We start from the raw sequence: 15,762 nt of genomic DNA, 5'->3' as shown, positions 1-15,762 counted from the left end.
AAGTCCAAGCTAGAGCAATCAGACAACAAAAGGAGGTCAAATGAATACAAATTGGAAAGGAAGAAGTAAGTCAAAATATCACTATTTGCAGATGATATGAACATATACTTAAGTGACCCCCAAAACTTCCACCAGAGAACTCCAAAAGCTGATAAACAACTTTAGCAAAGTGAATGGATATAAAATTAACTCAAAAGAATCAGTAGCCTTCCTCTATTCAAAGGATAAACAGGCTGAGAAAGAAATTAGGGAAATGACACCCTTCACAATAGTCACAAATAATTTTACATACCTTGGTGTGACTCTAACCAAGCAAGTGAAAGATCTGTATGACAAGAACTTCAAGCCTGAAGAAAGAAATTGAAGAAGATCTCAGAAGATGAAAAGATCTCCCACGGTCATGGATTAATATAATAAAAATGTCCATCTTGCCAAAAGCAATCTACAGAATCAATGCAATCCCCATCAAAATCCCAAATCAATTCTTCATAGAACTATAAAGAGCAATCTTCAAATTCATTTGGAACAAAAAACCCAGGATAGCAAAAACTATTCTCCACAACAAAAGATCTCCTGGGAGAATCACCATCCCTGACCTCAAGCTCTACTACAGAGCAATAGTGATAAAAACTTTTTGAGAACGGTAGGAAGACAGGCAGGAAGATCAATGGAATAGAAATGAAGATCCAGAAAAAAACCCCACACAACTATGGTCACATGATACTTGACAAAGGAGCTAAAAACATGTAATAGAAAAAAGACAGCATTTATAACAAATGGTGCTGCATCACCACAGAAGAATGCAAATTGATCAATTCTCACCCCTTGTAGAAAGCTCAAGTCCAAGTGGATCAAGGACCTTCACATAAAACCAGACACACTGAAGCTTATAGAGGAGAAAGTGGAAAAGAACCTGAACACATGGGCACAGGGGAAAAGTTCCTGATCAGAGCACCAATAGCCTATGCTCTTAAGACCAAGAATTGACAAATGGGACCTCATAAAATTACAAAGTTTCTGTAAGGCAAAGGACACTTTGGCAAAGGACAAACGGCAACCAACAAATTGGGAAAAGATCTTCAGCAACCCTACATCTGACAGAGGGCTAATATCCAATATATACAAAGAACTCAAGAAGGTAGACTCTAGAGAGCCAAATATCCCTATTAAAAAATGGGGTACAGGGGCTGGAGAGGTGGCTCAGTGGTTAAGAGCACCAACTGATCTTCCAGAGGTCCTGAGTTCAAGTCCCAGCAACCACATGGTGGTTCACAACCATCTGTAATGAGATCTGCTGCCCTCTTCTGGTGTATCTGAAGAGAGCAATGGTGTACTCACATACATAAAATAAATAAATCTTTTTTTTAAAAAAAAAAATGGGGTACAGTGCTAAACAAAGGATTTTTACCTGAAGAATTTCAAATGGCTAAGAAGCACCTTAAGAAATGTTCAACATCATTAATCATTAGGGAAATGCAAATCAAAACAACCCTGAGATTTCACCTCACACCAGTCAGAATGGCTAAGGTTAGAAACTCAGGAGACATCAGGTGTTGGCGAGGATGTGGAGAAAGAGGAACACTCTTCCACTGCTGCTTGGATGCAAGCTGGTACAACCACTCTGGAAATCAGTCTGGCAGTTCCTCAGAAAACTGGGCATGACACTTCCGGAGGACCCTGCTATATCTCTCCTGGGCATATACCCAGAGGATTCCCCGGCATGTAATAAGGACACATGCTCCACTATGTTCACAGTAGCCTTATTTATAATAGCCAGAAGCTAGAAAGAACCCAGATATCCCTCAACGGAGGAATGAATACAGAAAATGTGGTATATTTACACAATTGAATACTACTCAGCAATTAAAAACAATGAATTCATGAAATTTTTAGGCAAATGGTTGGAACTGGAGAATATCCTCCTAAGTGAGGTAACCCAATCACAAAAGAACATACATGGAATGCAGTCACTGATAAGTGGATATTACCCAGAAGCTCTAAATACTCAAGACACAATTAACAAATCAAATCATTCCCAAGAAGAAGGAGAGGGCCCTGGTCCTGGAAAGGCTTGATGCAGCACTGTAGGGGAGTACCAGGACAGAGAAATGTGAGGGGGGTGATTGGGGAATAGGCGGAGGGAAGAGGGCTTATGGGACTTATGGGGAGGGGGGGAACCGGGGGAAAAAAAGAAGTTGTTTGGTAAGTTTCTCTCTATGAAGTCACCATAAGGAGAGCTCAGCAATGCAATGTACACCACACTGATATATGTGTGTCGACAGTTACTAGTGAGGTGCAACAAGGCCAGCCACTGCTTACCTCCCACTGTCTGTGGGATATTTATATGCCTTCTAAACATCATGTACCCTTCCATGTTTGCTATAGCAAAACATTCTTTTATGTGTCTGCTTAAACAAAAGATCATATTTCACTTGTGTGCCCCAAAATGACTTTTCAAAGAAACCAGAAGTTTCCACTTCACAGTACAGACATTTGGCACAAAACCATTTAAAAATACTAACTTAATGTACAGAAATAACTATAATTATGCACATATACACACATGAGTTATAATCAATAATTTCATTTTCTAATCCCAGAAAGGGCTTAAAAGCAATCACACACCAGTGGTATTCAGTCCCTAAATCTTGGTTTAGAATATCATTCTCCAATAGAAGAAACCATATCTCATAAAAATGGCTGATTCTAGCATTGGGTCTAAGACTATATAAAATGAACCTGAAGCCTATTTATAGGGTCACAAAGTAAAAAAGCACTCAGAAAAGAAAATTCAAGTATTTTGAAAGGACACTGAAGCCTATCTAGCCAAGAGTATTTAAGACAATAATGATAATATTGTATAAAGCAATAACTCAAAATACAAATCCAATATCCTGAGTCCATATATATATATATGTATGTATATATATATATATATATATATATATATATATACACAAATAGATGAACAAATGATGAGAAGGAAGAGATAAATCACTCAAACAACAATAGCAACAAAAATTCCAAGGGTAGAGATTTAATTAAGTTCTTAGAGCACTGGCCTATCATGTATAAGAGGTCCAGGTTTCAATCCCCAGCACTAGGGAGGGAAATAATAATAATTTATATAGAGATACATCCCATAAAACTAGAGATTAAGTACCACCCCTTAAGAATAAACCACTAGTACAATTTGAATACACACACATTACACTAAAGTAAACAAAGCTTCTGACATGGGGCTAGGGGTGCAGCTCGGTAAAAGAGGACCATCTAACTCACATGCGGCCCTGGGATTTGTCCCTAGCATAAAAACAAAAAAACAAACAAAAAACGCTCTGTTGTACAAATCTATGTATATGATGTAAAGAAAAAGGAAAAAGGCATATGCATGTGTCATAGAACAATTTAAAGGAATCAGTTTTCTCCTTCCATTATGTGGGTACCTGAGATCAAGTTCAGAACAAAAGGCATGATGTCAAGTGCCTAATCCACTGAGCTATCTAACCTCTTCCCCTTTACTTCCTAAGAATTCTCAAAGGTGGAAACTCAAACGACTGGGAAACACAAAGAAATGTTCATCAGGGAAATATAAATTAAAAAATACTTTGAGATTTCATCTTACACTCATCAGAATAGGTAAGATCAATAAAACAAGTGACACCTCATGCTGGGGACAATGTGGAGTATGGGATCTACCATGCATTTCTGGGTGGAGGTCAAACTTGTACAGCCAATATGAAAAACAGTGTAACGGTTCCTCAGTAAGGCAGGAATCAATCTACCTCAAGATTAAGCAATACCACTCTTAGCCATACACCCAAAGGACACTTCATCCTATCACAAAAGCACTTGCTCAACCATATTCTATTCAAAAGAGCCATAAATTAGAAACAACCTAGATGTCCCCCAACAGAAGAATGGATAAAAAAAAAAATGTGGTATATTTATACAATGGAGTATTATACAGTCATTTTTAAAAACTGAAATCATGAAATTTGCAGTGATGGAACTAGAAAAATAATCCTGAGTGAGGCATCCCAGACCCAGAAGGAGAAACATGGTATATATTTGCTTATATATGGATATCAGCTGTTAAATCAATGATAAGCTACAATCCAAGAACCACAAATGTGATATAGGGACTAGGGAAAACAGATCTTGTCTGAAAAAGTAAATAGAATATATAGTTATGGATGGATGGAGGGTTTGGAATAAGAAGATAAAATATGGAAGAGGAGAAGTATATTAGACAGGATTCTCTAGAATCACAGAACGTATGGAATGTCTTTCTATATTGAGTGTGACCTCCCCTAGCCCATTGTTCTCAAAGAATAGCAGTCAGCAACCTGACCACCCGCCTCCTGCAGAACAAGCAGAACTAGTTTCCAGTCTTCAGGGGAGGGGTTTGGCCTGCCCTTTTATCTGGGGAGAGATGCATTAAAGGTTGAGACTTGAACCAGAAGCCATGTCTGTCTCCATGTGTTTTCTCTTGCCACCCTGTCCAATTCACATCTCTTCTTCCAGAGAACCCGCCTTTAGAATGTAGCTGCTGGACACTACAATTGAGGGAATTTATTATGATGACTTACAGTCTGTAGTCCAACTCCCGAATGTCAACTGTGAATGTAAAGTCCAAGAATCTAGTAGTTGCTCAGTCCCACAAGGCTAGTTGTTTCAGCTGGTCTTCTGTAGATTCCAACAGATGTGCTGGCAAGTAAATGCAAGCAGGTAAAGAAGAGTGAATCTTCCTTTTTCCAATGTCCTTACGTAGGTCTACAGCAGAAGATGTGGCCCAGATTAAAGTTGTGTACCACTTGCTTTCTCCCAAGCTGATCTTGAACTCAGAAATCACCTTGCCCCAGTCTCCTGGGATGAAGGGCATGTACAACCTTACCTGGGCCTAATCTTTTCACAGCCACTATGCCTCCATGCCAAGATTCAGGTCAGAAACTTGTATCTTCCAGCCTCAAATTCTAGATCACAGGTGAGCCCTCCAATTCTGGAGTATAGTTCATTCCAGATATTGTTAAGTTTATAACCAGGAATACCCATTACAATCCACCCCTTGTCAATTTGAAAAAAATTGTATCTAATGTCCACATGAAACAATAACAAAGTCATAAATACACCTAACATGAGTAATTATTCTTCATACATCACAAACAAATTTGTAAATTTACAAATTTACAAATCCCTTGGGGCAATATCCCTTGGGGACATTCTTTTACTATCTCAACTTAAATACAAATTGATGTTAAAGAAATTGAAAGGAAGATCAAATAACTATACAAATGTGTTCTTAAAAAATAGAACAAAAGCATTCATATTACTTTATAAACTTCACTTCTGCAAATAGTCACATGGCCTTAATGGTAATTATACTTTCCTCTACTACCCATTCTGTATTTCCTCTACTCTGCAAGCACCTCAGCAGGTCTTTGTTCTTTTCTTGGAGGAGTGACCTTCATTCCTAATGGAATGAGTCTGTGTCCTTTGTCATCCTACCTGGATTAGGCTGTTATAGTTTACCATGGACTTTAATCACAGGTAGTACTAAGAGATGCTCTAAGGGATCTTCTACACTCCAGAAATAAAATCCCTCTTACCTCCATGTGGAGAGGCAATCCAATCTCCCCATGGTAATCTGAATCTATCATCCCTCCTTACGCTGTTACAAGGGACTGCTTTCTTAGCCTGTTGGTTTAAGGACATTCAAAGCCCAAAATAACCAGATGGAAGTCTGAGCTTCCAGTTCAATGGAATGTTTGTTGTGGCTCCTAGTAGGAGCACTCCCTCCTCTGGAACAAAAACTTCTAGGCCAGAAGAACCTAGGGTTGTGTGGACAGGAAGGAAAATTTTCCTAGAGGGCCACTAGGAGTGACAGTGAGTGGAACTATTCCCTTTTCCACCCTTTGATTTCTGGACCCATGAATCCTGGCTATGGGACAAACTATACCATATATTGGATACTGCTTCAAAGCATATACTGCCTTCTGAAGAACTCTGCCCCAGTCTTTCATGCTGTTGCCATGTAATTGGCACTGTAACTGTGTCTTCAAAAGGCCATTCCATCTTTCTATCAAACCAGCTGCTTCAGGATGATGGAGAACATGGTAAGATCAGTGAATTCCATGATCGTAGGCCCAGTGTCACACCTCTCTGGATTCCATGATTGTGGGCCTACTATTGCACCTTTCTGGCTGTGAAATGAGTTCCTCAGTCAGAAGCAATACTGTGGAATACTAAGACAATGAATAAGGCATTCTGTAAGTCAGATGATGGTTTTGGTAGAAGTATTACATACAGGAAACGTAAATCCATAACCAAAATAAGTATCTATTCCAGCAAGAACAAATGTCCTTTCCACGGAGAAAGCAGTCCTGGTTGCTGGCTGATCATCTCGAGGAATGGTGCCATATCTGGGGCTCAGTGTTGGCCTCTGATGTTGGGAGATCTGGCATTCAGCAGCAGCTGTAGCCAGGTCAGCCTTGGTGAGTGGAAGTCCATGTTGTTGAGCCCAAGCATAATCCCCATCTCAGCCACCATGGCCACTTAGTTCATGTGCCCATTGGGCAATGATGGGGATGCCTAGGGAAAGAGGTTGACTGTCCAGAAAATGGGTCATCTTATCCACTTGATTACTGAACTCTTCCTCACCTGGTCATCTTTTGGTGAGAATCTACATGAGACACAAATACCACATCGTTTGCCTACTTGGAGAGATTTATCCACATACTTCTTCATCAGATGTCTTTCTCACCAATTTTCCAATCATGATCTTTCAAACTCCCTGATCATCCAATCAATCCATTGGCTACATACCATGAGTCAGTGAACAACCATACATTTAGCCATTTCTTCCAAACAAACTGTAATACCATGTGTACTGCATGACGTTCTGCCCACTGTGAAGATTTTCCTTTACCTGTATCTTTCAGGGTTATCCTAGAAAGGGGTTGTAATGCTGCAGCTGTCCACTTCTTGGTGGTGTCTGCAGAATGTGCAGAGCCATCAGTAAACGAGGTCCTAGTCTTCTCTTCTTCAGTCAATCGGTCATAGGGAACACCCTATGAGGCTATAGGCGCATGCTTGGCAGCAGATGGCAATATAACAAGAGTAGAAACAATAGGCATTTAAGCAACTTCTTCATGTAACTTGCTTGTGTCTTCAGAACCTGCTCGACCCAATCACGCTGTACATGCCCTACTTTATGACTTAGAGGGTCTGATAATACCCAGCTCATAATGGACAGTTCAGGTTGCATGGTAACTTGGTGTCCTATTGCCAAACATTGTTTCCACTAAGGGCTAATAGCAGGCCAAGAGCGGTTTTTCAAAGGGAGAATAGTTGTCTACAGATGATGATAAAGCTTTCTTTGAAAATTCCAAAGGTCTCTTCTGTGATTCACCTACAGAGGCCTGCCAGAGACTCCAAACAGCAACCCTATCTTCCATTGACACATCAAGTACGATCAGGTCTACTGGATGATATGGTCTGAGTGGTAGAGCAGCCTTCACAGAAGCCTGGACCAGTTCAAGACCTTCTGTTTCAGGGACCACAAAAGGTAGCAGCTTTCTGAGTAACACACCCAAGTGATGAATGTGCTATCTTCTTGGTGGTGGGAGGACCATGTGAAATAACTTATCTTTCACCTTAGAAGGAATATTTCTACATGCCCCATAACACTGGACTCATAAGAATTTCACTTAAGTAGATGGTCCTTGAATTTTGGTTGGATTTGTTTCCCATCCTCTCATTCACATATATGTTACCATGAGTCCAATGTGGTTGCTACTTCCTACTCACTTGGTCCTATCAGCATAACGTCATCAATATAGTGCACCAATGTGATGTTTTGTGGAAGAGACAAACGATGAAGATCCCTTCTACCTAAGTTATGACACAGTGCAGGAGAGGTAATACATCCTTGAGGCAAAACTGTTAAGGTATACTGCTGGCCTTGCCAACTGAAAGTGAATTGCTTCTGGTGGTCCTTATGGACAGGTACTGAGAAGAAGGCATGTGCCAGATCAATAGCTGCATACCAAGTTCCAGGAGATGTGTTAATTTGCTCAAGTAACAAAACTAGATCTGGTACAGCAGCTGCAATTGGAGTTACTACCTGATTTGGTTTTTGATAGTCAACTGTCATTCATGATCCGTCTTCTGTACTGGTGAGAGAGGAGAGTTAAAGGGAGATGTGGTGGAAACCACTACCTCTGCATCTTTCAAGTCCTTGATAGTAGAAATAATTTCTGCAATTCCTCCAGTAATATAATACTATTTTTAATTCACTATTTTCTTTGGTAGAGGCAATTCTACCAAATTCTATCAGAAGCTTCCATTTAGCCTTTCCAACGATAATAGTCCCTCGCTCTACAGGTCAGGAAACCAGTGTGAGAATTCTGCCACGTTCTGTATCCATTCCAATTATACATTCTGGAACTGGAGAAATGACCACAGGATGTGTTTCAGGGACCTACTGTGAGTCGGACATTAGTCAAAATTCCATTATTTACCTATTCTCCATAAGCCCCTACTTTAACTGGAGGGTCACAATGTTTCTTAGGATCTTCTGGGATCAGTGTCAATTCTGAACCAATATCCAATCCAATAGACTCCAGAAAGTCTGATTATTACCTTTCCCCCAATGTACAGTTACCCTTGTAAAAGGCCATAGGTTCCTCTGGGGAAGAACTGGAGAAAGACTAGCAGCAAAACTTTTAGATATCTTATCAAGATCCTTCCTCAGGGGAACTCGGCCACCCCTTCGTTCAAGCGTTTCTGGGTCTGCAAACTGGCTCAAATTTGGAAATTGGAGACAGATTGTGATATTCATCTGGTCAGCTTCCAGCACAAACATCACTGAGACTCTGGCATCCTCATTTTCAACAGTGTTTATCTATGTAATGGATAAATCACAAAATACAAACCCAGTGATCTTTATGTTCAATATGCTGTATGCATGCAGAATCTTACTTATTTAAAACTAAGCTGGATCTCATTGCAGTCATGAATCTCCACTGCAGTGGGTACAGTTTCTATGAACGCTGTGTGCAAATCACTAATGCTACAGAATGTTATAAGGAAATATCACCCTGAATATTTGAAGTACTCACTGGCAAATGCAGAGAGTGAACAGCAGAAAGAGTAACTATTATGCCTTGAGAAAGATATGGGCTTGTAGGCTTTGACTGGAAACTACCAAAGACACTAGCTCCTATACTAGGACCTTCAAACTTGATCTTCACTCAAGAAACTTTGGAGGAAAAAGATATAGAAGCTGAAAGTGACATTCATAATACTAACCACAAAATTACAGAGGAAAGCCATGAAGAACCAACATTTTAGAATTTCACAAGGATCAATGGCACAAACCTAAAAGAGAAACAACTGGATAGCTTCCATTTCCTTTGGGAAATCTCACTTGTTCTAGAAATCTAAAATTCTGTATCTCTATTCAAAGAAACTCCTCAACGTGATTCAAGTTTTCTTCTGCAGAGTAGATTCTCTTGTAAGAGCAATCAAAAATGAAGTCAGAGTTAGAAGATGTAGGGCTAGTAGGCAAATTCCAAGGCTCTGCCTTGTGTGTATGCAAGGAAGAATGTCCACTGCTCTTGGAAGCTGATCACTCTGCAGCCTAAAACTTTCAGTTATGTCACTTGAGCTTACTTCCTGTGAAGAGAACAGACCTTATCATCCTAATAATGAATTTCGATCTCTACTAAGCTGGACCTATAGACCCAGCTCCCTTAGCATTGTGTACTTCAATCTGCACCTTATGTTACTGACTGTCCTTTTAGCAGAAGGAAAGGGGGAAACAAGCTCACACAAAGTTGCCCTTGGCAACCAGTTAGTGTCATCATGTGATGTTCCCTTTTACTAACTTGTTAGAACACTGTAAAGAAATTATGTTTGGACAGTGACTTGGATAAAGGTTCTAATTAAAAACAGAACAAAAAAACAAAAACACTAGCTCAGGAAGGTTACATTCAGAGTTAGAAGATTTGGAATTAGAAGAGTTAGGCTACAATCCTGGCTTTGCCAGTTATAATTTGGATTACACTTTAGGCAGGCTACTTAAATTATCTATGGCTCAGATTCAATAACTATGAAACAAAAATAGATGGCCTAACCAGGCAGTGGTGGTGCACGCCTTTAATCTCAGCTCCTGGGAGGCACAGACAGGCGGATTTCTGAGTTTGAGGGGAGTCTGGTCTACAGAGTGAGTTCCAGGACAGCCAGGGCTACACAGAGACACCCTGACTTGAAAAAAAAAGAAGAAGAAGAAGAATAGATGGCCTAATCTCCAGTGGGTCTCAATGGAATTATAAGTATAATTTGAATTTTATGAAATATTAAACACAGGTAGATAAACAATAACTTAGGTATTTATGTACTGAAAATTGCTATGAATTTAGTAAAGTCACCAAAGTATCATTCTAAGATTTTTCAGTGAGCTGGCTCACTTGTCAAAAGCACTAGACACATAAGCATGATGACTTGAGTTCTATCCTAGAAATGCACATAAAGGTGGAAAGAGAGAATCAACTCCACAAAGTTGTCTGCAGCCATGCATGCACCACTATACACTCATTCTCTCAAACATACATCATGAACCCACATGCCAACACACGAACACACAAATAGATTCAACAATAACTTAAGAAATGATTCAGCCAGGCAGAAGGCAAGTGCATTTGCAATTCTAACAATAGATAGGCTATTTTGAGTTCAAGGTTATCCCAGGCTACAGAGCAAGACTCTAGAAAGAAGGAAGAGTTTTCAGAGCCCAATATAAACTGATTTGATGTTTCAATGATTAACTGGCTTTCTTACATCGATGTGTAAACTTTACCAAAAGTACATTTTAGTTTTATACTGAACTCAACTATCACTCTGACTTTCTTCCTTTCCTGATGAAAGGAGTACTTGAAAATGGCTCAGCTCTCTATGCCTTAGCCTCTGCTCATTTTTCAATTGAAGGCAGAGTAGTTTCTACACCTCATATATTAAACTTTGAAAAGTGGAGCCATTAAAGACTCCCTAATGTCAAACACTGTGATCACATAAATCTTCCATAAACCTTGTGAGTTCTTGATTACACCTGAGAGCTGGGACTATGTGAGCTGGACATGGGTCAGCCATCTGTGCTTCAGTGATGAGAGTAGAGCCAAATACTCTCCAATGACACCACACCCTACACTGCTGACACAAAGTGTAGTTTTACTTATGAATAATAAGTTAGCTCACTACTTAGTACAGTGATAGGTAGCAAACTGCTATTTTGAGTTTAACTGGCCACTAAGAAGAAAAACAAAACTGCATAGTTTCTTTAGAAGACTATGATATGATATAGATATGATATCTATCTTCACATTTTTATAAGATATGAAGGACACTTCACACTCATCAAAATATATATATATATATATATATACCAAGAAGAACTCTCAATCCTGAATATAATCCAAATACAGGGGCAACCACATTCATAAAAGAAACTTTACTGAAGCTCAAAGCACATATTGCACCTCATACAATAATAGTGGGAGACTTCAACACCCCACTCTCATCAATGGACAGATAGAAACAGAAAACAGAGAAACAATGAAACTAAAAGAAGCTATGAACCAAATGGATTTAACAGATATTTATAGAACATTTTATCCTAAAACAAAAGAATATACCTTCTTAGCTCCTCATGGTACCTTCTCCAAAGTTGACCATATAATTGGTCACAAAACAGGCCTCAACAGATACAAGAAGATTGAAATAATCCCATGCATCCTATCAGATCATCAAGGATTAAGGCTAATCTTCAATAACATCAAAAACAATAGAAAGCCCACATATAGGTGGAAGCTGAACAACACTCTACTCAATGATAACTTGGTCAAAGAAGAAATAAAGAAAGGAATTAAAGACTTTTTAGAATTTATTGAAAGTAAAGCTATAACATATCCACACCTGTGGGACACAATGAAAGCAGTGCTAAGAGGAAAACTCATAGCTCTGAGTGCCCCCAAAAAGAAACTGGAGAGAGCATTACACTAGCAGCTTGACAGTGCACCTGAAAGCTCTAGAAGAGAAAGAAGCAAATACACCCAAGAGGAGTAGACAGCAGGAAACAATCAAGTTCAGGGCTGAAATGAAGCAAGTAGAAACAAAAAGAACTATATGAAGAATCAACAAAACCAGAAGCTGTTTCTTTGAGAAAACCAACAAGATCTATAAACTTTTACCCAGACTAACCAGGGGGCATAGAGACATTATCCAAATTAACAAAAGCAGAAATGAAAAGGGAGCTATAACAACAGAAACTGAGGAAATCCAAAAAATTATCAGATCCTCCTATAAAGGACAACAAAACAAGAAAATCTGGATGAAAAGGACAATTTCCTAGACAGATATCAGGTACCAAAGTTAAATCAGGATCAGATAAATGATCTAAACAGCCCCATAACCCCTAATGAAATAGAAGTAGTCATTAATAGTCTCCCAAACAAAATAATCACAGGACCGTATGGGTTTAGTGCAGAGTTCAAAGAAGACCTAATACCAATACTCTCCAAACTATTCCACAAAATAGAAACAGAAGCAACACTACCCAATTCATTCAATAAAGCCATAATTACTCTGATAACTAAACCATACAAAGACCCTACAAATGAGAACATCAGACCAGTTTCCCTTATGAATGTCTATGAAAAAATAGTAAACAAAATTCTTGCAAATCAAAAACAACACATCAAAACAATCATTCATCATGATCAAGTAGGCTTCATCCCAGGGATGCAGGGATGGTTCAATATACGGAAATCCATCAACGTAATCCACTATATAAACAAACTCAAAGAAAAATAACACATGATCATCTCATTAGATGCTGAAAAAGCATTTGACAAAATGGAACAGCCCTTCAAGATAAAAGTCTTGGAAAGATCAGGAATTCAAGGCCCATACCTAAACATAGTAAAAGCAAAATATAGCAAACCAGTAGCCAACATCAAACTAAAGAGAGAGAAACTCGAATCAATCCCACTGAAATCAGGGACTAGACAAGGCTGTCCATTCTCTCCCTACCTTTTCAAAACAGTACTCGAAGTCCTAGCCAGAGCAATTAGATAACAAAAAGAGGTCAAAGGGATATAAATTGGAAAGGAAGAAGTCAAATATCATTATATGCAGATGATATGATAGTATACTTAATCCACAAGAGAACCCCTAAACCTAATAAACACCTTCAGCTGAAAAGTGGCTAAAAATAAAATTAACTCAAACAAATCAGTGGCCTTCCTCTACTCAAAGGATAAACAGGCTGAGAAACAAATTAGAGAAACAATCCCCTTCACAATAGTCACAAATAATATAAAATACCTAGGTGTGACTGTAACTAAACAAGTGAAAGATCTGTATGACAAGAATTTCAAATCTCTGAAGAAAAAAATTGAAGAAGATCTCAAAAGATGAAAAGATCTCCCACTCTCGTGGATTGGCAGGATTAGCAGTAAAAATGGCTGTCTTGACTAAAGCAATGTATAAATTCAGAGCAATCCCCATCAAAATTCCAACTCAATTCTTCATAGAGCTAGAAAGAGCAATTTCCAAATTCATCTGGAATAACAAAAAACTGAGGATAGTGAAAATTATTCCCAACAATAAAAGAAAGGCTGGTGGAGTCACCATCCCTGATTTCAAGCTGTATTACAGAGCAATCCTGATAAAAACTGCATGGTACTGGTACAGTGGCAGGCAGGAAGATCAATGGAATAGAACTGAAGACCCAGCAATGAAACCACACACCTATGGTCACTTGATTTTTGACAAAGGAACTAAAACCATCCAGTGGGGGAAAAAAGACAGCATTTTCAACAAATGGTTTTGAATCAATTGGCGGTTAGCAGGTAGAAGAATGTAAATCGATCCATTTTTGTCCCCTTGTACAAAGCACAAATCCAAGTGGATTAAGGACCTCCACATAAAACCATAAAACTGAAACTAATAGAAAGGAAAGTGGGGAAGACCTTCAAGCACATGGGCACAGGGGGAAAGTTCCTGAACAGAACACCAATTGCTTATACTCTAAGATCAAGAATTGACAAATGGGACCTCATAAAACTGCAAAGCTTCTATAAGGCAAAGGACATTGTCAATAGGACAAAACGGCAACCAACAGAATGGGAGAAGATCTTTACCAATCCTACATCTGATAGAAGGCTAATATCCAATATATACAAAGAATTCAAGAAGTTAGACTCCAGAGAAACAAATAACCCTATTAAAAAATGGAGTACAGAGCTAAACAAAGAATTATCAACTGAGGAATACCAAATGGCTGAGAAGCACGTAAAGAAATGTTCAACATCCTTAGTCATCAGGGAAATAAAAATCAAAACAACCTTGAGATTCCACCTCACACTGGTCAGAATGGCTAAGATGAAAAACTCAGGGGACAGCAGGTGCTGGAGAGGAGGTGCAGAAAGTGGAACACTCCTCCATTGCCGGTGGGACTGCAAGCTGGTAAAACCATTCTGGAAATCAGTCTGGCAGTTCCTCAGAAAACTAAGCATAATACTAAGGGAGGAACCTGCTATACCACTCCTGGGCATATACCCAGAAGATGCTTCAACATGTAATAAGGACACATGCTCCACTATGTTCATAGCAGCCTTATTTATATAGTCAGATGCTGGAAAGAACCCAGATGTCCCTCAACAGAGGAACTGATATAGAAAATGTGGTACATTTACACAATGGAATACTACTCAGCTATTAAAAACAACGAATTCATGAAATTCTTAGGCAAATGGATAGAGCTAGAAAATATCATCCTTAGTGAGGTAACCCAATCACAAAAGAACACACATGGTATGCTCTCACCGATAAGTGAGTTGGAACTCCAAAGATGTAATTCACAGACCACATGAAGCTTAAGAAGGAAGATCATAGTGTGGATACTTTGGCCCTTCTTAGATAGGGGAAATATAGAGACAAAGTGTGGAGCAGAGTCTGAAGGAAAGACCATCCAGAAACTTCACCACCTGGGGATCCATCCCATACAGAGTAATCATTCCCAGACACTACTGTGAATGCCAACAAGTGCTTGCTGACAGGAGCCTCATATTGCTGTTTCCAAAAAGGCCCTACCAGTGCCTGACCAATATAGAGGGGGATATGCTCAACTGAGCAGCACAGGGTCTCCAATGGAAGAGCGAGAAGAAGAAGCCAAGGAGCTGAAGGGGTTTACAGTCCCATAGGAGAAACAATGATATGAACCAACAGTACCCCCAATCTCCCAGGGACTTAACCACCAACCAAAGAATACACATGGAGGGACCCATAGCTCCAGCCACATGGGTAGCAGAAGATGGCCTGGTCGGACATCAATGAGGAGACCGGCCGTTGGACCTGTGAAGGCTCACTGCCCCAGGATAGGGGAATGCCATGTCAGGGAAGTGGGAGTGGGTGGGTTAGTGAGCAGGGGAAGGGAGTGTGGGATAGGGGGTTTTTGGAGGGGAAAAGAGGAAAGAGGACAGCATTTGAAATGTAAATAAAGAAAATATTTAATAAAAATGTAAAATTAATAATAATAATAATAATAAAAAGACTAGCATTGTAGAGAGCTCCCTTGAGGAGAAAAGAAAGAAAGAAAGAAAGAAAGAAAGAAAGAAAGAAAGAAAGAAAGAAAGAAAGAAAGAAAGAAAGAAAGAAAGAAAGAAAGAAAGAAAGAAAGAAAGAAAGAAAGAAAGAAAGAAA

General features: G+C 39.2%; 1 protein-coding gene and 1 pseudogene across 4 annotated transcripts in view; one reads left to right on the top strand and one right to left on the bottom strand.

Annotated features, from left to right (window-relative positions):
• The window catches only part of Asb3 (ankyrin repeat and SOCS box containing 3), a 152,178-nt gene that overhangs the window by 112,215 nt on the left and 24,201 nt on the right, over window positions 1-15,762 (bottom strand). Inside the window, exon 2 of one of the 4 annotated variants that reach the window (XM_052198391.1) lies at window positions 293-347. The exons of the other annotated variants lie outside the window; for them this stretch is intronic. The gene's annotated coding sequence lies outside the window, so the exon portion shown is untranslated. The remainder of the gene's footprint in view (window positions 1-292; window positions 348-15,762) is intronic. 4 annotated transcript variants of the gene reach the window in all.
• Window positions 6,620-9,439, top strand: LOC127696231 (GPN-loop GTPase 1-like; annotated as a pseudogene).

The sequence above is a fragment of the Apodemus sylvaticus genome, chromosome 11, assembly GCF_947179515.1.
Source record: "Apodemus sylvaticus chromosome 11, mApoSyl1.1, whole genome shotgun sequence".
NCBI lineage: Eukaryota > Metazoa > Chordata > Mammalia > Rodentia > Muridae > Apodemus > Apodemus sylvaticus.
The sequence above is the reverse complement of the archived record's forward strand: the minus strand, read 5'-3'. Positions and strand labels throughout refer to the sequence as shown.